We start from the raw sequence: 9,157 nt of genomic DNA, 5'->3' as shown, positions 1-9,157 counted from the left end.
AAAGCAACCATCACCACCTTCAGTGAAAACACTGAAATCCATGGTAGTATCAGTCAAGATTCTTATCTGGCTAACAAGGCAGCAATGAGATGACACTTTTTCAAAGTTTCCAGTTTGGGGGCGCGTGGGTGGCTCAGTGGGTTAAGCGTCCGACTTTGGCTCAGGCCATGATCTGACGGTTGGTGGGTTCAAGCTCCATGTCGGGCTCTGTGTTGACAGCTCACAGCCAGGAGTCTGCTTTGGATTCTGTGTCTCCCTCTCTCTGCCTCTCCCCTGTTGGTGCTCTGTCTCTCTCTGCCTCAAAAATAAACACCAAAAACTTTTCTAAAAAGTTTCCAGTTTGCCTCAGTGAACTACACAGGTAACCATCAAGGGCTTATGAGGCAGCACTCAAGGCCAGAGCCCCTGATCAGACAAAGTGGAAAGATTGTGGGAAGGGGTTCTGGTTAAATTCTGAAATTTGTTCCAACTGTGGTCACGTGAAGAAATACCCTTGAATCATGCTGCATCACATCTTATGGGGACTTAGGATGGTTCATTCAGACTTTGTCTATTCAGATCCAGCATGATTATTTGATGTGTTGTCTACTTCCCACTAGAAACCTACTTCCCTTTGCTCCTCAAAACACTATTCTCTCTTGATTTTTCTCCAGCAGCTCTTTTAACTCCTTTGGGATTCCTCCTCTCTCTGCTACATTATTAAATTTTTGTCTACACCAGGCCTAGATCCTCACATCTCTACTAACTCCACCGTCCCTTCTTTAGTGATCATATCCATACCCAGAGCTTTTAAATCCCCCCTAGTCTCATTTTTTATATATTTAAAAGACCTTGGCTTTCTTGCTCAACAACTGTATACTTTAATGTCATTTTTCTTTTAGTTTCAAGTTAATTAGTCTTACTAATAAAGGCAAGTATTCTTGGGGCACCTGGGTGGCTCAGTCAGTTAAGCAACTGACTCTTGATTTCAGCTCAGGTCATCGATCTTGCAGCTCGTGAGTTCAAGCCCCACATCAGGTTCTGTGCTGACAGCAGGAAGCCTGCTTGGGACTCTCTCCCTCTCTCTCAGCTCCTCCCCTGCTTGTGCTTACATGCTCTTTCCCTCCCTCCCTCCCTCTCTCTCTCTCTGTCAAAATAAATAAACTTAAGAAGTGAAATTGTAAATTTTTCTTGTAAATTTACTTTTTATTATTAACAGGCTTTAATTCACTTTATATTTCTTGTATAAAACTGTATGGTGGCCACACGTGGAGCCTGGGTTCCCTGCATGGAGACTTTGGTGTGGGTCTTTACAAAGATGGTCAGTGAATTCCTAATAAAAGACTTGGTGAACACATTCTCTTTACAGAGTTAAGAGGTAAAATAACTGTCGGGGCACCTGGATGGCTCAGTTGGTTGGGCGTCTGACACTGGCTCAAGTCATGATCTCCCAGTTTGTGGATTCAAGCCCTGCATCAGGCTCTGTGCTGACAGCTCAGAGCCTGGAGCCTACTTCTGATTCTGTGTCTCCCTCTCTCTGACCCTGCCCCACTTGTGTTCTCTCTCTCTCAAAAATAAAATAAAAATATTAAAAAAAAAAAAAGAGGTGAGATAACTGTAGGTCTTGGAAATGGCATCAAAAGAAGCCTTGGTGAAGTCACCCAGGGTGACAGTGCAGGCCCTAGCTGACGTGTAGGAGGCATCAATACTGGCCATCATCAGTAGCTTCTTGGGCAGTGCCTCTGGGGGCACGATGAGGCCCACGAGCAAAGAGCCACAGTGGCTGGTCACCTTGCATGGAACAGTGTGGGGCCTGCTGATCGTGTTACCCCAGTAGTCTTGTCCCACAGGGCCCATGGAAAGCTTGCCCAGGATGATGGCTCCACAGATGGTAGTGGCTACCTCCTTTGGAGTACTTAACACCCAAGAACGATTCATCCATTGTAATCTCTGATGTCAAGAAATGCCTTGAACCTGGTCCACTGGCCAGCATGGGTCTGCTTTTACACAGGTATAATCTTCAAAACACCATCCTTGCGGGATGCCCCCAGTTGAAAGTCAATGATGGGCAGGGAGAAGAGACAGATTTCCTCAAAGAGACTTGATCTTTATGTCCTTGACCAGGCAGTCCAGCTTGGTGATGGGGATCCACTCCTTGTTCTTGGCCTTGCCTCTGCGAGCTCCATGGCCTCGGCCCCAGATGGTGCTGCTGCTGGAGCCTCCTCAGAAGCCACCCCAACACCCCATTCCAGGGCCCTTGCAACACCCCCCCCCCCCCCCCGCCCAGGCCTTCCTACAGCACCGGCATCATCTGCCATTTAGTGTTTTCTCAAAGAAGAAGTGAACTCTTTGTAAATTTAAATTATTTGCCTTCTCCATTATCATCTTAATCATTCACTCTGGACTGCCAGCTACAGAAACATTATTGAGACCAACAAAAGATCATGTAAGATGGTTATAGTTACTTAAGAATATAAGAATACTCGGTGCAGTAGGTCATGCAATATTTTTCCTCACATGGCTCCATTGTTTCTGTAACTATCTCCAACATCACACTAAACTCAGTATGCTTAACACAGAACTGATGCTCCTCTTTACCCCAAAGAGCGACTCTAATTGACCTATCCTTTTTCTACTAACTGGTCCCAGGCATACAAAGTTTAAAAAGCTCATTGACAGCTTTCTCAACCTCCAACTACTCCACAAATTCAATCAATTCCTCCCTCTCAATTCATTTGAAATCCACCTCTGAATTTCCTCTTTAACTACCAGCATCCTAGACAAGGTTCATGTTACAATAGTCTGTTTGGCTTCTTTAATTCTGACACTTCAACACAAAGAAGTAAACACTTTTACTTCCCACATATAAGTTTATCCCTATCCCATTTTCTGGGACTAATTTTTGTCCAGGAGGAATGTTAGTAGTCAAGCCAGTAAATGAGCATCAACTTGGTTTGACTCTTCGTTTCCTGTGAGTCCTCAATAACTAGATTCCTTTCCTTGTTCTCTATTCATATTTGATTACATTCTGCCACTGTTCTGGAGCCTCTCTTCTAACTGCAATGACTTCACATACATCCTAGCTTCCTAGAGTCTGCTTCTACAGAACACACCATTGGATAGGCCCCAAATGAAGACAACTGCCTGAGCTTCTGCCATCCCGGAAGTGCTCAAGTCTCTGCCGAGTACCAGTACCTCTCCGCTGTGATCTTTTATTTGGTTTGGATTCTAGCATGACCTCTTCGAAAAAATATCTGAGTCTAGTCCCATATTCAGAACACTGACCTTGGTTCAGCCTACAGATGTTCCCAGGTCACCTGAGTAACACACAGCAGTTACTAAAAATGAGTAATTAAAGAAAGCTGACATGTTTAAAACAAATGGTTCCATGGCAAAGCTAACCAGATTGAAAAACAAAAAACAAAACATCAGTTTTCACTTTCCATAAATAGGCATTTCTCATGATTCGACCATTAAAATCAGTCAACCAAATGCTTTCATTTATAAATGTCATAAATGTGCAAATTTTTACTTCAAAGTTAAGTGCTTTAAAACACTATTGCTAATTGAAAACTGAAAATGTCAACACTTTCCATTGTGTTTTATTATTTGAAACCATTAGTGTTTTATGTCAGACACATAAATAAAACAATGCGGGATCTTTCCATTTCTAAGGTGATACTTGAAAATCACCTAGAATTTAATCATGCCTGCAAGAATACTTGTTGCAAAACTGACCTCGACGATCACGAAAGCTCTCTCATCTGACTCTTTGAGGTTTGTGCTGCTTGCATTTTCTTCTGAATGACAGGACGGAAAGTCTTCTCTAATAATTATCAACGTTGACAGAAGATGTAGTTAGTGCCAGGCTTTTTACAGCAGCGGGAAAAGCATGTAGCTGCATTTTTTGATACACTTAGGTGGTATTCAGTAGTGGTACAGAATAGAAAGATACACAGAGGACAGCCAACTAACACTAGCGTTTGAAATAAAACTCTGTGCTTCGAATGATATTTTTTCTTAAGGGTCAAACATTTATTTTGATTTAAAAATTCTATTTTTCCCCAAGAGTAACTGAAGACTGTTAAGGTAATGATTCTGCATGTGTTCAAACTTCTCACAGAGCCTTAATGAATACTCCTACCTCTCAATGCTCTTTTGCATTAGCTGAATCCTCTGGCCAATCAAGCCAACCTGTGGCTGGTCCAGCTCATTAGAGCCAGGGAAACTGATTCTGAGGGAATCATTGTACTCAGAGTGCTCTCAAGAGCTTCCTGTCCAATGTCAGGCCAAAGTCCTTGAGTGAAAGCCAAGAGTCAAAGCCAGGTAGACCAGAAAGAAGCATCACATCCAAAGAGGGAAGCAGGGTCACTGATGGCAGAGAGAGAGCCAAGAGTCAGAAGCCAGATGGATATTGGGTTTGAGTGTGATCAAGTGGGAAGCAAACAAGACAGCTTTGGCACAACAGCCTTCCAAAAAAGGCAAGATCAACATGGTGGTCCTTCCAGCTCCACCACTGATATGTGTACAAAAGGCAGTCCAGCAGTACCTTTCAATATGATATGCTCCATTTAGATCATCACTTATGGAAAACAAGTCACTAACAAAACGAACACTTCACCTTCCAATAGTTAAAGTCAGAATCTGTTTCAAGAATTAAAGATGAGTCAATCAAACACAATACAATCTATCTTATCCAAAACTCTATTGACTAACATTCTCTATTAATTGATTCATCTACACAACCATAATGCAATTATAACAGATGGTTGTAAGAAAGACCCTCAGGCTTTACAGCATTCTCAAGTACTTTCTTAGTGATGAACAAATTATATTTTGAATGGTTTGGAAGTCAACTGTAATCTTTTTTTTTTTCTTAAATGAGAAATTAACTCAATTAAGCATTTTAACTACCTACTTATTATGCACAAGAGTCTATGACTAGAAAAAAATGTAAACAGAACACTAAACAGGAGAAATAATGCTTCATTTATGCTCTCAAGTTGTAAAATTAATACCTGACAGTTGTTAAACACACACTAAGTTCCTGGTACCACTTTTAATGCTTAACATGTATCACTTCCTTTAATCTAAATACCAATTTTAATACCTACTATTATGTTATACTTGAACACTGAGGCTTAGAGGTGTTAAATAACTTAGTCAAATTCACATGGCAGGTAAACAAAGGATCCACCATTCTTGATATACAGATAGGTAGCAGATACACACACGGACAAAAGGATAGAGAAAAGTAAATATTTCTGCTTGTCCCTACAATTTTTAAATGACAAACTATATCACACTCAATTTATAATTGAGAAACTGAGACATAAAGAGAAATTAAAAGTCTTAGGGCATAAAATGGAAATGGAAATCATTCCTGGCCTCTGAGGTTAAACTAAAAATGAAATATGAAACATATATAATAAAATATGAAATATATGGAACTCCCAAAACTTCAAAATTTTTGACATACAAAAATGACACTCTCTTATGTCTCAATTGATTACATCCTTCTACAAAACACTTAAAAGCACTATTATATTTCCACAATATTAGAAGTCTTGTTACCCATACTGCCACTCCCTGTGAAATCCCTAATTTGGTACTGCTATCTAAATGATGCGTTTAGGCATGCACATAATATTCAAATCTATTTTAAATTTAGAAATTTACTAAATTACTACAATGGTTTGATTCAAGTGGTAACTTAGGAACAATGTTTAAAATCTTAACACTTTTTTTTTTAATTTTTTTTCAACGTTTATTTATTTTTGGGACAGAGAGAGACAGAGCATGAATGGGGGAGGGGCAGAGAAAGAGGGAGACACAGAATCGGAAACAGGCTCCAGGCTCTGAGCCATCAGCCCAGAGCCCGACGCGGGGCTCGAACTCACGGACCGCGAGATTGTGACCTGGCTGAAGTCGGACGCTTAACCGACTGCGCCACCCAAGCGCCCCTAAAATCTTAACACTTTTTATCTAAAACTTCCAAAATATTTTCTAACTAATACTTTACAAATCCCAGATCTTGGTGACGTGGGTAAGCTCTTTAATTACCCTTCAACAGCTTAGAAATGAAAACATACAAAACTCAAGTGGCTTTCCACTGTCATTCAATGAGCTGGCAGTGATAGTAACAGCTTGACTTACAGGACATTATTTATTCCGGGCCATTCAGTCAACCTCACAATGTCACATGAGGGGACATATTTTGTTTGCCTTTCATATAATACATGATATACCTTCAACACTATTCCACCTCAGCAAGAATATTACAAATAATTTGGTGATTAAATGTAATGAATGAACCAGATGAAAACGATAAAACACTAGCAATTCCAGTTGGCACATACAGTGGCACCACAGCTGATGTCCAGCAGCACCATTCTCTCTCTCAACGCACAGTTCCAGTCACTGCAACATCCCTGGCTCACTTTACCTGCCATCTTCCATCTGGCTCCCTTCCTTTTTAGACCTGCTCCATGGTCAGTCAGGTGAAATCTCTCGGTCCCATTAACGCTCACAAGTCATTTCACATTTATGGACTGTGAAGTGTCTGATTTGTTCTATATGTCATGTGGCCAATACTGCACTCTAAATTCTGTGCCTCATTAAATGTTAGCTGAATAAAGGAACCCCTCATTATGCCAAGAGGACCTAGAAATACTGAGATGCTGGCAGGCCAGAAGACTTAACCAACTGAACTTGTCCTCTGGTGAAATGCCTGACCCTGAGAAAAGCCCCTCTTCATGGTGACTCCACCAGCCTACGTTTTTCATGCACGGTAAGAACTTTCCACAAGTAGAGGATGCTAATACGTACAGCTTCCCCTCTACATGGTCCTACAAGCACACATTTCAGTTATCCCAACTTAGTTAAATATTAACAGTCCTGGACAATTTGATTCACATTTTGATTACCACAGTTTAGTAACTAGGAGAAATTGCTTCAAGTACAAAGACTCTAGCTCTTCAGTTCACAGATCATTCTGTATGCAACAATCTTTGATCTCAATCAGCGACAAATCAAGTGCTTTCTTTCAAAGTCAGCCAGCGATTGGTCAGGGAGTGTCTTTTATTCAGTTCATACATAGACAGCAGAAGGTATGGTTGTGCTGCCCCTTAGTTTTCCCATGATAAACCCATGTGACATCACTCAAAAATGGATAACCCAAATAGGAAAGTGGACAACAAAATGTAAGTGCAACAAGAAGTCAAATTCCAAGAGAACAAAAGTAAATTAAAAATAAAAATAAAATCGCTGATCATGACAATGTTAACACCCCCATCATTCAAGGGACTCCAGCTAAATATGAAGGCACAGGAACTTGGGGAAAGTGATCTTAGTGATATAATTTAAGGAAGTGGCTGTAACAAAAAGGATGAAGCTGTACTCGAGGAAGTGATGCCAGCAACAGAATGTTCCCAAGAAAGGAACTCTGGATATATTTCATGACAGTGAACAAGTAACAAAATATTAGAAGTTGATCCGATCTTTGAAAACGATATGATAATTCACCAAAGCATTGACAAGGTTCTATTGTATTCTAAGTTACATGGTAAGAAGAAAGCAAGCACTATTCATACTACTCTTGATAGGCTGTCTAAAATGAAATCGAACACAAGGTAGTATATAAATATTAGTTTTATTATTTTATTTACCTGTACATTAGCCGAAAATTAGAGAGTTGTAATATTTTGAAAGAATTTTCAAATGTCACACAAAAAAAATCACAATTTCCCCCACTGATTATAAAGATCATTTTGCATGATTTGAAACCACATAGTTATTTTTACCTCTTGCAGTACCTTCAAAGTGAGTACTTCCTGTTGTTTATTATGGGTCAAAGTTAACCTCCTGCTAAAAACTACAAATTATGTCCTAAACCAAACAGATAATGAATAATTATGTAGTTGAAGGCATTAGACAGCCATCAAGGCAGTGAAGACTACTGTGACCCGGTAAGAATAATCCAAGCAAAATCAAATTCTAGAGAACCAGAGTCTCTGGAGCATCAAAAGTGTTCAGCACCTAAGTGTCAAGTGAATTAGTAACTGGATGATAAATAAAGGAACGAATTCAGTTTCCAACTAATCTTTTTTTTTTTAATTTTTGTATTTCATTGGGGCGCCTGGGGGGCTTAGTCGGTTACGCGTCCGATTCTGCATCTGATGTCCGATCAGGTCATGATCTCACAGTTCAGGACTTCTTAGGAATTGATTTGATATATTCAAATGCCCCATTTCTATATTGAACTTATTAATACGGTAATGCAGAAGTATAGTGAAAATCACCTATTTTATAAAATAACATATTAAGAAATGCAGCATTTCTTTTTCTATCACATTTTGGGAAGCAACTGATGCTGCCATACTTTAATATCACCATCTTTAATTCACTGGAGCCAGGGTTGAGGCATCTAATGCAGGTTTCTGAACACTTTGTTGGTACTTTCATTCACCAAGATCGTTTGAGCCAAATCACCTTTTCACTCCATCTGTGATGCTGTTACTAATAACTATCACAACCCACAAACACGGATTCTCGTAACTACAGGGCTGTGTTTGCTTTGTATTCATCCTGTAAGAGGGTAGTGGTTGCTATATAGCCACGAATTGCAGATTTTTAGTGTTCCTTAACAGGCTTGTTTTCTATTTGAGAATAGTTTACACATAACGTTACATTAGTTTCAGGTATATAACATAGTGATACGACATCTCTATACTCTGTTACGCTCACCAGAAATGAAGACACCACCTGTCACCATACAACAAATGCTATTACAGTATCATTGACTATATTCACTATGCTCTACCTCTTATTCCCTTAACTTCTTGATTCTATAACTGTCAGCTTCCAAATACGATTACTGCCCAGAATAGGAAAGTAATGTTGATTATTATTCTTTGTATGATATAAAAATCTTCACAAGGGTTCTCAACTTGCCATGATTAGAAGTGGCTGGTGAGTTAACTGACAGCATAGATTATTATTTTTTATTAATCTGGGTCAGAGAATTCTTACCTAAAAAGTGTTAGCAAGAGAAAATGACAGTTTGAGTTCCAAATTCTCACCTGATATTCTGATTGCCGTCTACCATCAGTATGTTTTACACAAACATACTACATTTGAAAACACAACTCATACCCATATGTACACATAAAAGAACCTT

General features: G+C 39.6%; 1 pseudogene; it reads right to left on the bottom strand.

Moving 5' to 3' along the window:
* Window positions 1–1,191: 1,191 nt before the first annotated feature.
* On the bottom strand, window positions 1,192–2,297 carry LOC121026151 (40S ribosomal protein S2-like; annotated as a pseudogene).
* Window positions 2,298–9,157: the final 6,860 nt, after the last annotated feature.

This window comes from Herpailurus yagouaroundi, unplaced genomic scaffold (assembly GCF_014898765.1).
Source record: "Herpailurus yagouaroundi ecotype Mexico unplaced genomic scaffold, PumYag 67793, whole genome shotgun sequence".
Taxonomy (NCBI): Eukaryota; Metazoa; Chordata; class Mammalia; order Carnivora; family Felidae; genus Herpailurus; species Herpailurus yagouaroundi.
This window is presented reverse-complemented; position numbering and strand designations above follow the sequence as displayed.